This window comes from Clavelina lepadiformis, chromosome 1, assembly GCF_947623445.1.
Source record: "Clavelina lepadiformis chromosome 1, kaClaLepa1.1, whole genome shotgun sequence".
Taxonomy (NCBI): domain Eukaryota; kingdom Metazoa; phylum Chordata; class Ascidiacea; order Aplousobranchia; family Clavelinidae; genus Clavelina; species Clavelina lepadiformis.
In genome coordinates, this window is record NC_135240.1 from 3884724 (window position 1) to 3898143 (window position 13420).

The window sequence follows — 13420 nt, forward strand, 5'->3', positions numbered from 1 at the left end:
ACCAAGTCATAACATCTTGTCCGACAAACCGCCATCATTGTGGGAACCGTAGTCTGACAGGAATGGATGAAAACCTGTTCAGCTGGCTATCCAACACCTGCCCTACAATATGATGTATTTTGCTCACTCTCTCAAGAAACCATCTACTCCACACGAAGAAGAAGGAGAAAGAAAGGAGCAAAGTTGAACAAAAAGTTGATTCATAATGGGGTACAGGAAAACGTACTGATCTAAAACGTTCTCAACTTTAAGGTGGTGAGTTTAGAACTGAAGGAATTCGATAAATACCCTTGCTAAATTTGCCATTTGCTAAATAGGGTTAACAAAATGCTTCTGATTGTAAACATTTGCTAAATAGGGTCAACATCATGTGCATTTGGCTACTCACTGTAACTATTTGCTAAATAGGGTTAACATGTTACTACTTATGGTAACCTTTAGCTATTTTACAAATGGTTACTGACTTTAAACGTTTGCTAAATAGGGTTGCCTGCCTTTAACCATTTGCTATATAGAGTTAACAAATTGCTACTGAATGAAACCATTTGCTAAATAGGGTTAACATGTGGCTACTCATGGTAACCTTTCGCTATTTTACAAATGGCTACTGACTATACTGTTTGCTAAATAGGGTTAACAAATGGCTACTGACTTTAACCATTTGCTAAATAGAGTTAAAAAATTCCTACTGAGTCAAACCATTTGCTAAATAGGGTTAACATGTGGCTACTCCTGGTAACCTTTTGACATTTTACAAATGGCTACTAACTTTAACCATTTGCTAAATAGAGTTAACAAATTCCTACTGAGTGAAACCATTTGCTAAATAGGGTTAAAAATGGCTACTGTATGTAACCATTTGCTAAATAGGGTTAACATGTTGCTACTGAGTTTAACCTTTTTCTAAATAGGGTTAGAAAATGGCTTAGACAATAGGGTTAGACAAATTGCACAAAGTAAAAATTACCAAATGTATTTCGCAACGTATACGGATATCAAATTGCACAAAGTAAAAATTACCAAATGTATCTCGCAACTTATACGAGTGAAAATTGCACGAAGTAACTATTACAAAATGTAACTCGCAATGTATATGGCTATCAAATTGCAAAAAAGTATGGTTTTTGGAAAATGGTTATGCATTTTGTAGACATTTTCAGAATAACTTGTAAATCACTACTCCAAGTTAGAAATTAAACTGGGCAACTCGCAAAAGGCTATTGTATTGCACAGCGTTTAACTTTTGCAATTTTAATTTTTTGGATAGTAAAGAAACGTATTGCAATAATTTGGATTAAAAAAGTGTTTTAGGTAAAGAACCGCAAGATGAAGCCAGACTAGTCTATTTTTTGAATTTCGACTCATCTGCGTCAAGTGCTGAAAGCGTTTTATTGCAGTAAAATATTGTGTTTGCTTTTTCAAATTTGACAAAATTAAGCCTTTTCTCAAACGCGTAAAAACGCTGTGTGTTAGTGATTTTTGGCAGGCCCAACGTCGAATCGTGTAAGATTATAGTTAGCGCGCTAACCTAGGTCCGATGAAGATTTTTTGTTGCAATTTTGTTGCGATAGCCGTATACGCTGCGCGATACATTTGGTAATTGTTACATCGTGCAATTTGTCACCCGTATAAGTTGCGAGATACATTTGGTAATACTTACATCGTGCAATTTGTCACCCGTATAAGTTGCGAGATACATTTGGTAATACTTACTTCGTGCAATTTGATACCCGTATACGCTGCGAGATACATTTGGTAATACTTACTTCGTGCAATTTGATACCCGTATACGTTGCGAGATACATTTGGTAATACTTACTTCGTGCAATTTGATACCCGTATACGCTGCGAGATACATTTGGTAATACTTACTTCGTGCAATTTGATACCCGTATACGCTGCGAGATACATTTGGTAATAGTTACTTCGTTAAATTTGATACCCGTATAAGTTGCGAGATACATTTGGTTACGTTAATCACAATGACGTGTTCGTATCCAGCAGAAACAATTGCTGCCGTTTTGTTTGATTGAAATTGAGGTATGTTATTTTACCCGCTGAGATGTATATAACAAATTACTTCAGGTCAAGTTACCAAGTCTAAACCTATGGAATCAATTTGCGCGGAAATACTCGTAAGAATTAGTGGTAACAACTTGAAGACTATCAAAATAAAAACGTGTGTCGGAAGCCGTCTTACTTCAGAAGATTCCAATGTGGTTTGTTTTGATCCGGCTGGTCTATTCCCCGTACCCACGACGCTATCATCGTCGTAAATTTTTTCCTTTTCATTTTCATCACCTTCTTGTTCCTAATGCAGAGATAGGTTTAAACCGGTAAGATTTATTTTTGCCAGTAAAATTGACATTGTCTTTATTATTTTATCGATAAATGCAACCAACACGATGTTTCCTCAAACGGAGGTCAGACTGCTTTTGGTCCTCTTCTTTGCGGTTCTTTCCCGCACAATTCTCTTCCCCTAGAAAAGAATAGCAATTTATTTCATTCACATAACTGGTTACATAATTGCGCACACATTTACACAAGCTAATGTACAATACCTGATGTCACAAAGTCAACCATCTCGATGTCAGTCATTTGGTTCATATTCAATGTCGTTAATTTGTTTACTGATATCACCTGTACAAATTAATTTATACATTTTCTTTGGCCACTTTTTAGCGATTTGGGAAACATTATACTGTACTCTAACTGTTTTTGAGCTCTATCTGATCAACGACTATGGCTAACCTGAAAATAGTTAAAAAACTGTAAAACATTTGGTCCAAGCCAAGTGTGTCCCTTAAGCTGTCTGGCAAACTGAACAGCAGTACATGTAAATGTTCTTTCAGTCTTCCAGCAAAAAGGGATGCGTTATATAGTCAGTTCCCATTTTACAACACACTACACGAAATTAGAAAAAAATGACCTAATATTGGCAAATACAAAAGAAATGAGCGAAATGGAGCGTGATGTTAATTGACCGTGGGATAGAGAAGACGCTTTGATGGAAAACGTTATAAATTATACAATGGGGAGTTTAGAACTGAAAAAACAAAGATATGCGCCCTAGAAAGTTAATGATGCAAAGCCTTATACAACTGATACAACTCGACTTGCTGTATTGTCAAGAAAACGTTCCTCAATGAGCTTGATTGCGGCGCGAGTACCAGGATGCGCGATATTACGTAAGAGTTCAAATACAGTGCGATGCGCCGCGATTCCACGGTCAATATAACAGCAAAATTCGCGTCTTCTTTGTGACTTCTTTGTGGTCTGTCATTCGTGATGCCGCACAATGGAGTTGGCGACTTGTGACGACCTCACGACCTCATTGCAGTTGGAAAGTAACAAGTCAATAGTTACCTTTATACTGTTTCCAGAATGGAAGCGAAGATACAAAATCAATGAAAACATCCGAATGGGCAACGGCTGCATTATGGGTCCGCGAAGGTTTCCCCTTCGCGCGTTTCCAGATTTCTGTCGAATTTTCCCACCAAACACGCGACCGATCGTTTTCGCGCGTCTTGTGGTAAAAATAGATGCCCCAGGTCCTATTTGACAATAAACTGCGGGGAAAAAATGACGACCAATAAACCAATGTCTAGAAATAGGTTGCTAGGTTTGATAAAACCATAAATTTTAGAAAATAAATGAGACAAATAGGGCGTTAAGTTAATTCACTGTGGGTTACAGACCTAACGATCAAAAACGTTATCAATCATACCATGGTGAGTTTAGAACTAAAGAAACTAAGAAAGGTGCCCTAGAAAGGGAATAATGCAAAGCCTAATACAACTGACCCAATCGAAAGCTTTGTTTAACTTTTCACCTAATTTTACAAAAGGCATTTGGTAAAACGTCAGTCAACACAGTCACAGGCTAATATGCCACAAACGCATGTTATGCATGAGACAAACTTGGCATTGATAAGGTCGGGATAGGTAGGTAGGTTATGGATAACATTTTAAATGCCGTTTGATATTTGAAAAGTTAAAGGCAGTAGCTATTTGTTAACCCTATTTAGCAAACGTTTAAAGTCAGTAGCCGTTTGTAAAATAGCTAAAGGTTACCATGAGTAGTAACATGTTAACCCTATTTAGCAAATGGTTACAATGAGTAGCCACATGCGCATGATGTTAACCCTATTTAGCAAATGTTTACATTCAGTAGCAATTTGTTAATCCTATTTAGCAAATGGCAAATTTAGCAAGGGTATTTATCGAATTTCATCAGTTCTAAATTCACCACCTTAAAGTTCATAACGTTTTAGATCAGTACGTTTTCCTGTACCCCATTATGAATCAACTTTTCGCTCAACTTTGCTCCTTTCTTTCGTCTTCTTCTTCGTGTCGAGTAGATGGTTTCTTGCTAAAGAACGAAACAGAAGAAAACTGCTAAAGAACGCAACAGAAGCTGTTTTAGCCTGCCTGCAAAATTATAACAGCCAATGTCGGCGGTTTTCATTGGTTTGCCGTGGTAAATCGCAACCACTGTTATGGAACAACAACAAAGTACGTCTTGTACAAAATGACGAATAAAAAACGCTTTTCAAACAGACCGTTTAGAAACATATTGGATGAATAATTATGTTAATTGCTGTTTAATATTCTAAAATCTAAAAGAACCTATATCCTTTAGTTGCGTTAAAATGTTTATGTATTAGTGAAAAAAAAGCAATGAAGTGTATTCCTTTATATGCATAGGCTTTGTGGTGCAGTATTGTTTGAGATATGGCAACGAACTATGTGTATTTTATAGCGATTAAATGTCAATGTTTATCGAGATAGTATGTGTAAATAGGATTAATTCTTGTAAATATTTTGTATTTCATGTAAATCATGTAAATTCAATCCCGAAGCGTGGATTTCCCACCTTGAACATATATTTTCCCTTTATCAAATCACTTCAAAAACTAATCGTCACTTGTTAGCGGTAGAGGCAATTCCGGCGACAGACCTGGGGCTACTTTGTTTACCTTCTGCGTATGCTCATAACTGTTACGACATAATAATCAATGAAATCTTGAAAAACTTTGATAAACGTGAGGACTGAGGATCATTTAGAGTTTTTGTTGGCTGATCTGACACTTCATGTTCTATCTTCGAAAGATTTAATGCGCGATTTAATAAGTGCAGTAGGTCCACAGAATCTTACTCCACCAGTTAATAAACGAATTCGTGCTAAATTTCTTAAGTGGTCATCACCAGACGTCGCAATTGAGAACACTGCTTCCACTTCTGCAACGTGTTTCCTGTTTGCAGGGATGTACTTGGAAAAGCTAAGCCGCATCTCACCATAGCCTCTCTTGCGGCTCTGTGGAGTTGAGGAATTTTCTGTCTTGTCATCATGTGGGGCAAAATGAGGCAGTTAGCAAGATCTGTTATGAAACCTCGTCGCTTTGAACCTTGTGAACAATAAAAGCAACATTCTCACGGAAGGTGCTTCTCCATAGAGTATAAAGAGCATGTGTTTTGTCTCTGACCGTGTTATGAAGTTTTTCCCGGTGAACTACAACTTTCAATAACTTTCATTTTAAACCTTTATTGTATTCGGCATGCTATTCTTCCAATCAAAAACTTGAAATCAATGATTTTATAGTTGGGTTCGTTTTTCCCTTTTAAAAGCTTTGTCCGTTTTGCGCATAAACACGGAAGTGCACTGTTTATTCTTATCATATCTTTGGGAAACAATGTTACCATTGTTAAGCCATTTATCTTTTATGTTCGCAGTCTTCTAGCTTTCAGTGAAATGTTCATTAGCTAAGAGACAAGTAGTAGGTTTTAGGTCATAATAAGATAGCTGGCGGCTTATATTATTTCCCAAAGGAATACATGTCACAATGGTTAACCCGAACAATGCAGACAGTGAGTCATATTAAAAAAGTAAGAGATTTTCCGGTCCAATGCGCATGTGACGTAGTTACAGGATGAATATCAGGGCCGATAGAAATGGATTCGTAAATTGCGACAGTGCGAGGAGTAACGTTTGTTTTGCGGCATTCGCGAATGTATCTGCGACGTAGGATCCGTTGATCATAGTTTCATCAGTAGCAGTAAGGCTTGTCATGACATGTCGCATTTGTTCCTTGAGAAGGTTGGCTTCAGACAAAGAGCTGAACAACGATTTAAAATCAGTAAACGAGTCAGAGTCAGGTAGCTCGTAGAGGATTTTCTCGCAATCGGGTGCCTTTGTAGTTGACGTGTATAAGCGACAAAAGTAAGTTGAGTTAGTGCACCTGCACATGTTCCTGCGACAAGGTGTAGTTGTGATACAGGGACAGTGTGTCCCAGAACTCGGAAGACAAAACTTCCTACTGGTCGATACGATTCTAGCAGATGTACTCCTGGTAAAACAATGCTGTCTGAAATGAGTTGGCCGTATTGACTGTGGCCGTTTTGATCGCGATATAGGATGAGAGGACGTTGGCTAAATGCCAGGGTTGCTTTCACGTTGGCCTGTCGAGTGGTTGATGTTGGGCGTGAATTTCTGGCCGCTCTGAAATGAGATATATTTTAAAGCTGCTGTTGTGCCACTTGCATTAGGAGGTTCCCTCTGCTCTTTTGCAGGAGAAAGTGTGAAACCGGGCCGAGTTTAGTTCTTTGTCTTCAATTTATGTTTGCTAATTGTGTTTGGCACCAACCTGCAAATTGATCGTGCGTTAAACATCATTACTGTAATTTTCATTTTGCGACACTGAGTGCATTTCCGGGTATTAAACGCCTAATTGTCTTTTGCGTGCTGTAGTTGGGTTCAATGTCGCCAACAAGAAACTAGCGAAGGAAAACTCATTAATCCCTAAAGATGGTTGTAAATATGTCGCAGTCGCCAAACCGACGGATTTTTATATTTTAGTGCCAGAACCCGTGGAAAATTCCCTTCTGAACACGTTTTGGATAGAACGTTGTAATGGGGTTTGTAGCATACAAGTGTTTTTTTTAGTTATGAGATACTTTGAAGCAAATTAAAAATGAATTACTGTGCTATCTGCAATTTGCAACAGAAAAGTCCTAACCATTTCATCACCCCGAAAGTTAAATTTGCCACAAAATGTTTAATTGTTGACATAATGACGTAATAATTGATACAAAGCGTTTTTGTTGTGCCTGCAATGTCGCTTGTTTCGATAGACTTTAAGATAAAATAAACGAATCATTGCAGATTTGCAGTATATGTTGGCCATGGTTTCATTTCGATAAACCAGAGGTTTTTTGTATAGCGGACCTTGAGATGTCAAACGTATACGAAATTTTTAGAAGTAGACATTTAGGTAGTAGAGTTATTGCAATCGAATGGTTTTAACATAAAAATTAAACCCACTTAAAAACCTTAAAAAGAGTTAGATTCTCACAATGTTATCCACGTCAATTCCAATCATTAATCATTAAAGTCGAAGTCAAAGAAATACGACTCATTTTATGGTATAGCCATAGCGGTAAAATGTTCATTCCTCATAGAAAATTAGAAATTCTAAATCATCACGATATCTAATTAAGCCTAACCGCGAGATCGACCGATCGCGAGATCTTGGGCTTAACTTTTTTCCCATACAGCTGCATGACGCCACATAATGTTATAAATTGGATGAAATCAAATGAATCATGTTCAATATATGACTCTGAGTTCTGGTCGTTTATCAAAAGAACGAGTTTTAAAACTTAACTTCAGATAGCACAGCGGAAACATTTCCCGATTTTGCTGTAGGCGGCGCCTTATTTTTTTATGTTGGGTCAGTCCTCAAATCGCTACCATTAAAATTAAAGTAAAGCACTACAATAGCCACTTTAAAATTGATAACGTCCTGGATCGTTGCTTTTGCCGTCACCCGCTGCGGTTTTAATGATTGTTCACTATTTATTAATTTCTTCTTTCACTCGAATTTCTGTTATAATTCCTCCCTGCCAAAGTTTTCTCTTCTATTGACTCGTATAATTTGTTAATTGTATGCGTTTGTCCAACCGTGTACCATTTTTGAGGTCATGGTTTCTTTGCACATGCTTTAGTTGTCTTTGATAAATGGCCGCCCAGCCAATTTTTTATTATTTCAAGTCAGAAACCTTTAATTTGCGTTAGATGTTTCCGGTGGTAGCTGTAGAGTCAGGTGAACATGTTATTTAGTTTATGTCTGTATTTATAAATAGCCGCAGATCAATAACCGCATTTCTCCGCATCAGGCTTGTATGTGGAGTAAGGACGAGAATGCGATCTCTCCAATGCTGGGCTGCAAGGTCACTCAAAAGTAGTCGGGAAGCTTCAACAACACGCATCAGGTCGCATGGAGCTGGATTTTGTGTCTGGCTGGTGTTGGAATAAGCTGCATTTCGATTTCAGTGAATTATCTCGCAAAATTGTTTCAAAATTAAAACTTGTAGAAGCAGTGCTGAGGCTGATGCACGTGACAAGGTTTGAATAGGTTTGAAACTACACCGCGGTTATTTTGCGAGTGACACAAAAAATATTGTCTACGAGTGCATCAAAAATTCAAAATGTGGCTTAAAAACGTAAAGTTTTGAAAAAATTCAGTAACTTTAAAAAATCAAAACAGTTGCTAGAACAGAGTTTAATAAACGACACTGACAGCGTTAAATTGTTTCAAAAGAGAATCTTCCTCAAAACCCCGTCTCTGCCAGTGCCCGAGAGAAGCTGGAAGTTCTTGAGGACGACCGGATATCTGATAGTCGGGGTCGAGTAGGGACCACTTGGGTATTTGGAGGTGGATAGGGGCGAGGCAGCCCTGGTTAAGTGGGACGTCGTAGCCCACCATGCACCTGAGGCAGTAGATGATGGCAGACTTGCGGATCGCTCTCGGCGCGTTCAACTTGTTTATCACCATAGGGGATGTACTCTCGAAATCGGTTGTCGCGCTTCTCGATATGAGCTTCTGGACCAGGTGGATACTCTAAACAGAAAGCTTCGTTGAAATGTCTGTGATTGATACAGTTGTGGCGTCACAAAGACACTTAACTTCTGGTTAGCGGCAACTAGCGCCCTCAAGTCGGCCAGGTTGCCATGGAGATTGTGGGTCCGGCTGCAACTAGTGAATTCTCCTGGGAGCGTGAGAAACGCGGTTACTTCTGTGAGGAAACAAGTAAAAACAAGTTCAAAAGGGTTTAAAGCAGTGGTTCCCAACCTGGGGTCCGTGAGTTTCTTGGTTGCATGTAGGCTACTTTATTTCTCTATTGTTTGTACAACGAAAGAAGAGAATCATAAATATTTTAAGACACTATTTCATTGAAATTTGCAGCAGCTCTCAAGTATATCCGATATTTCAGTAAATATCCCTCAATAGTAGGTTATACATTAAATAACAAGACATTTTCTGATTGAATTCTTGGCAAATTTTAGGTACGGGTCCGCAGGCTTGAAAATTTATTAAAAGGGGTCCGCGACTAAAAAAACATTGGGAACCACTGGTTTAAAGGTAATTTTGACTCATTACAAAACCAGAAACCAATTCTTCATTTCACACAACAACTACCGTGAAACTTTTCAGCATCATATGATCAGCATCATTCTTTCTATGACAACACTAAGGATGCCCAGTTAGCAAGATCACTTGTAAAGGTTTTGTCAGAGGTTAGTGCCTATTGATGAAATGATAATCTCACATCATGTATTAAAGTAACTAGTTGTTTGGTAGGCGCGTGCAATAACCAGTTTCTCAAACACAGGCAGTGCAAGACGTGCCGCCCTGGCTGGAGAGTTGTGCGGAATCGGCAGTTGGCTCTAGTTTTGGTGCAGATAGAGGTGAATTCGGTGGACGTGATGCTCGTCGCGGAGGACGCCGAGCAAAACAAAACCAGGTAAAGTTGGTTGTCACTTTCTATCCGTTTGTAATTATTTTTGCTGTTTATTTGCGTTTTCAATTTATCTTGAACTTCAATGTTTGCTAGGGCTTTGGTGGCGGCAATGATGACTTCGGCTCACGATCAACGGGTGACTATGATTACAACGATGGCGGCGGTAAGTGTGACTTCTGCTGCGTCAATTACAATTAAACTTGGAGAAATATAAGACAGTTGTAAATTGATGTGTTATTGCAGGATTTGATGGACGTTCAGCGGCACAAAACAATGGTAAATTTTTCATCTAAGTGAAGAAATATGGCACTTTTTAATAGATACAATCTCCAGTAACATATACACTTGTCTGTAATATATTAATTCTATAATATATGCAGAACCTTCTGGATTTGGAGACGATGAGGATGACTGGGATTAAACAACGTAAATTTTGTTCGGAAACGTCTGAGAATTTACGTTTAAAATAATTTGTCCTGATTCTATACCCGTTTTCCTTTTTTGTTTTGTGTCTTGCTTTGTGGCGTTTGCGAGTATTTTACACTTATGCGTAACTTTGATTTTTCTTTTAACTACTCGTTTTTGCAATGCCATACAGCGTTCGTGATAATTTAATAATTGCAATAATATTATACAAATTGGCATTTGCATGATTCTTTGTATTTTCTTCAGCTGGAATTAATTAAATGTTTAAACAGACGTGTTTATCGTCGTTAAGCAGTTATTCAAACAAGAAATTCTAAACCGACATATTGGACGCAGATACAAGTATTTCAAGTAGCATTGTTTTCACGGCGTAAAGTTTGAGTGTACTTGATGAAATGTTTAGATGACGTAGAATGTATGCAATACGTGGTTTTATGGTAGCAGTGTAATAATAACATGGCGTTAGCTGATTGGCAGACGTGTATGATATAAAAGGTTAAGCTTGGTTCAAATCGTCCTGGCTGCTCGGGCTGGCGAGGCTCTGCAAGGGCTTGTCCCTTCAGGACTTGCTAGTACTTCTCTCAGTTTTTAGTTTTGGATCTGTTTTACGTTTTGGCTTATTCAGTATTGAGTTCAAGTGAGTTCTATTGAGTATTGAGTTCTATTCAAATGTGGAATGGTGATTAATTGGTTTCGATGTGACGACTTATTCGGACAATATAACAAATAGACTTTATGAAGTTGGTGTTGATTTGAAGAAACATTATTGAGGCAGTAAACGCAACGGAGTCAAAAACAATTATCTCGGAGTCAAACAGTAAGACAAGACAAGCCGTTCAGAAAGCGAAAAACTGGGAAGAAACGCACGGGGTAAATTGTTTTTTGAAATAAAAGTGTGCATGTTAGAATGCGCGTAAAGTCAATTTTTTTCGGGGCGCCATACCCCCAGAACCCCTTGGAAAGATTACATCATTACATCTCCCGTAATTTTGGGGCCACAAAATCAAGTCACGCCATACCTCGCTTTTGCTTCACTGTATATAAGCTCCTCGAGCGACTTGACTCCTCCAGCCACCACTGTATATAAGCGCATACATACATAATTATTAATTAGTTCTACGTGGGCATTTCTCCATAGCATTTATATTACAAATAATATTTTAATTTTAAATGCAAACCAAAAGATAATAATTCCAGGAGCGGAGGACAAGCGGTTGCAGAGAAGAGCAGCTAAAGATTTGAATAAAGCATGGCCGCCAAAAACGTTTACAGAGTGAAATAAAACTTACATTACCATGCTGCTTAACTGCATATTCTGTTCATGCCAGAGATTAACAAGCTATTAGCAGCGAAATTGATCAAAATTTGTACGTACGAACATCACTGTTTATATTTCTCGGAAATTCAGAGACTGTCAAGAAAGTGTTATCACGTATTGGCAGCGTACGGTGTGCAGAGAGCAAGTGTGAAGACTTGTGTCGAGTAATCTTGAGAAAAGAGTCATAGGAGGTCTCGCGATCGATAGGTGGGCGACATCAGTAATTTTAGGTGGCATCCAATCAAGACATGGATCGCACTTGCTCGAAAGCGGACTTTCGTTTCTTCTGGGACCTTGTAAAGCGTTTTTTTGTTTACTAATTGCGGCCGCAAACTAATGCAAAAATGAACAAATAATCAAATATCTCACCGTTCTGATATACAAGTTGTAATTTGTAATGCACTCCATTGTTTTTTTTTCTGGCCGGGAACTTCCTAAAAATATTGGAATATTGTAAAATACTTTAAGTAAAAAAAATTACTTTTGCGAAATAGAAATACAGCAGAGGACGACGATAATAAGCTTTTCTTTTAATCGTTCACTTGGTACACGCTGATATATATAAGCTAAGGAAGTAGACTCAAAATTTTAACCGAAAAATAATAAAAATGATAAAATCAAAATAACTGTACGTTTTTGAGTTGTTTTTCTTAAATTAAAAGTAATAAGAAAACTACCGTTTCATTTTCCACAAAACCAACAAATGCGCTATTTTCTATGTCCACAAGTTGCCAATTTAGATCATGGAACGTCACAATGAAGTGAAAGAAGTTCCTTTTACGCAACTTACTAGGCGGCTGTTTTTCGAAATGTGCTTCCCGAAGCCAGACCCTGCAAAAAGAAAAAAATTTCAGAAAATCCCAAATTTAAAGCGCACAGACATATAAGAAAGATCGACTATAGGCTATAGCAAATATCAGCCTTTATTCATGACTTGTTCATGTTGACATATTTGGTCGCGTTTTCAACTAACAAAATGGCCGCCGTAATTGGCTACGCGAAAAACGTCTACTTAAAACTTTACGCTCTTTTTAAAATTTTTACCAAATCAAAATATATTGCAAGACTCAAATAAAAACTCACAAAACACGGTGTGTCTCATATTTCTAGCGCAAAAGAAATTATTTCTCGTTAGTAGCCAACAACGTTGCTAACATTGCGCCGTCATAAACACTATTAAAGCTCTTTTTGCTAAAAAACTTTGCGTCTGCGTCAAAACTTTGCAAAAGCTTGTATTTTTAATTCGATTTTCCTCTGCTCTTTGACTTAACAGTGCATGAGAAGAAACGCAAATCTGATTTCGAAATCGATCTATTGATTTCGGTTGCATGCTTGCGCGAATACAGCCTCATGTTTGACTTTGCCTTGCTCAAAACTTAAAGATAAAACGTTACAATTCTCGCCTTGTTTACGTTTGAGAATAATATCAGTCGGCCGGTATGTCCCAATGCACCACTGCTAATTGTGCATCAATAGAAAGGTCCTCGCCCGGTGGGATAACACGGTGTGCTCGAGAACAACCTTGAAAATATTTAGGTAATTATTACCACAGTTGATGAAAAGATTGATGGATGCTTTGCTGCGGGCGCTGAGATTTACTGAGTATAGAAACGTGGGTATTACGCTCAGAAATATTTTTTAAGATATATTTCTTGTCTAAAAAACATTTTCGTCGTTAAAGTTTTACAAGAACTTAAAAACGAATTCTTATTCTGAACTAGATTCAAAATTACCAGAATCACTGACTGCTAATACGGTTAAAAATTCCAAAATTGGTGCAAAAGTTCACAAATTCAATCGCGCGACAGAAACGAGATTTCTTAAAAATAAATTACCAATTCGTTTGGTTGACAAATCATCAAAAGAAAATTATTAT

General features: G+C 37.8%; 1 long non-coding RNA gene across 1 annotated transcript; it reads left to right on the forward strand.

The window, feature by feature from the left end:
• Window positions 1-9295: 9295 nt before the first annotated feature.
• Window positions 9296-10077, forward strand: LOC143469606 (uncharacterized). The gene is made up of 5 exons (XR_013119157.1): window positions 9296-9421; window positions 9494-9576; window positions 9672-9803; window positions 9894-9963; window positions 10044-10077. It is a non-coding gene; the product is annotated as an uncharacterized LOC143469606 (long non-coding RNA).
• The last annotated feature ends 3343 nt before the right edge of the window (window positions 10078-13420 follow it).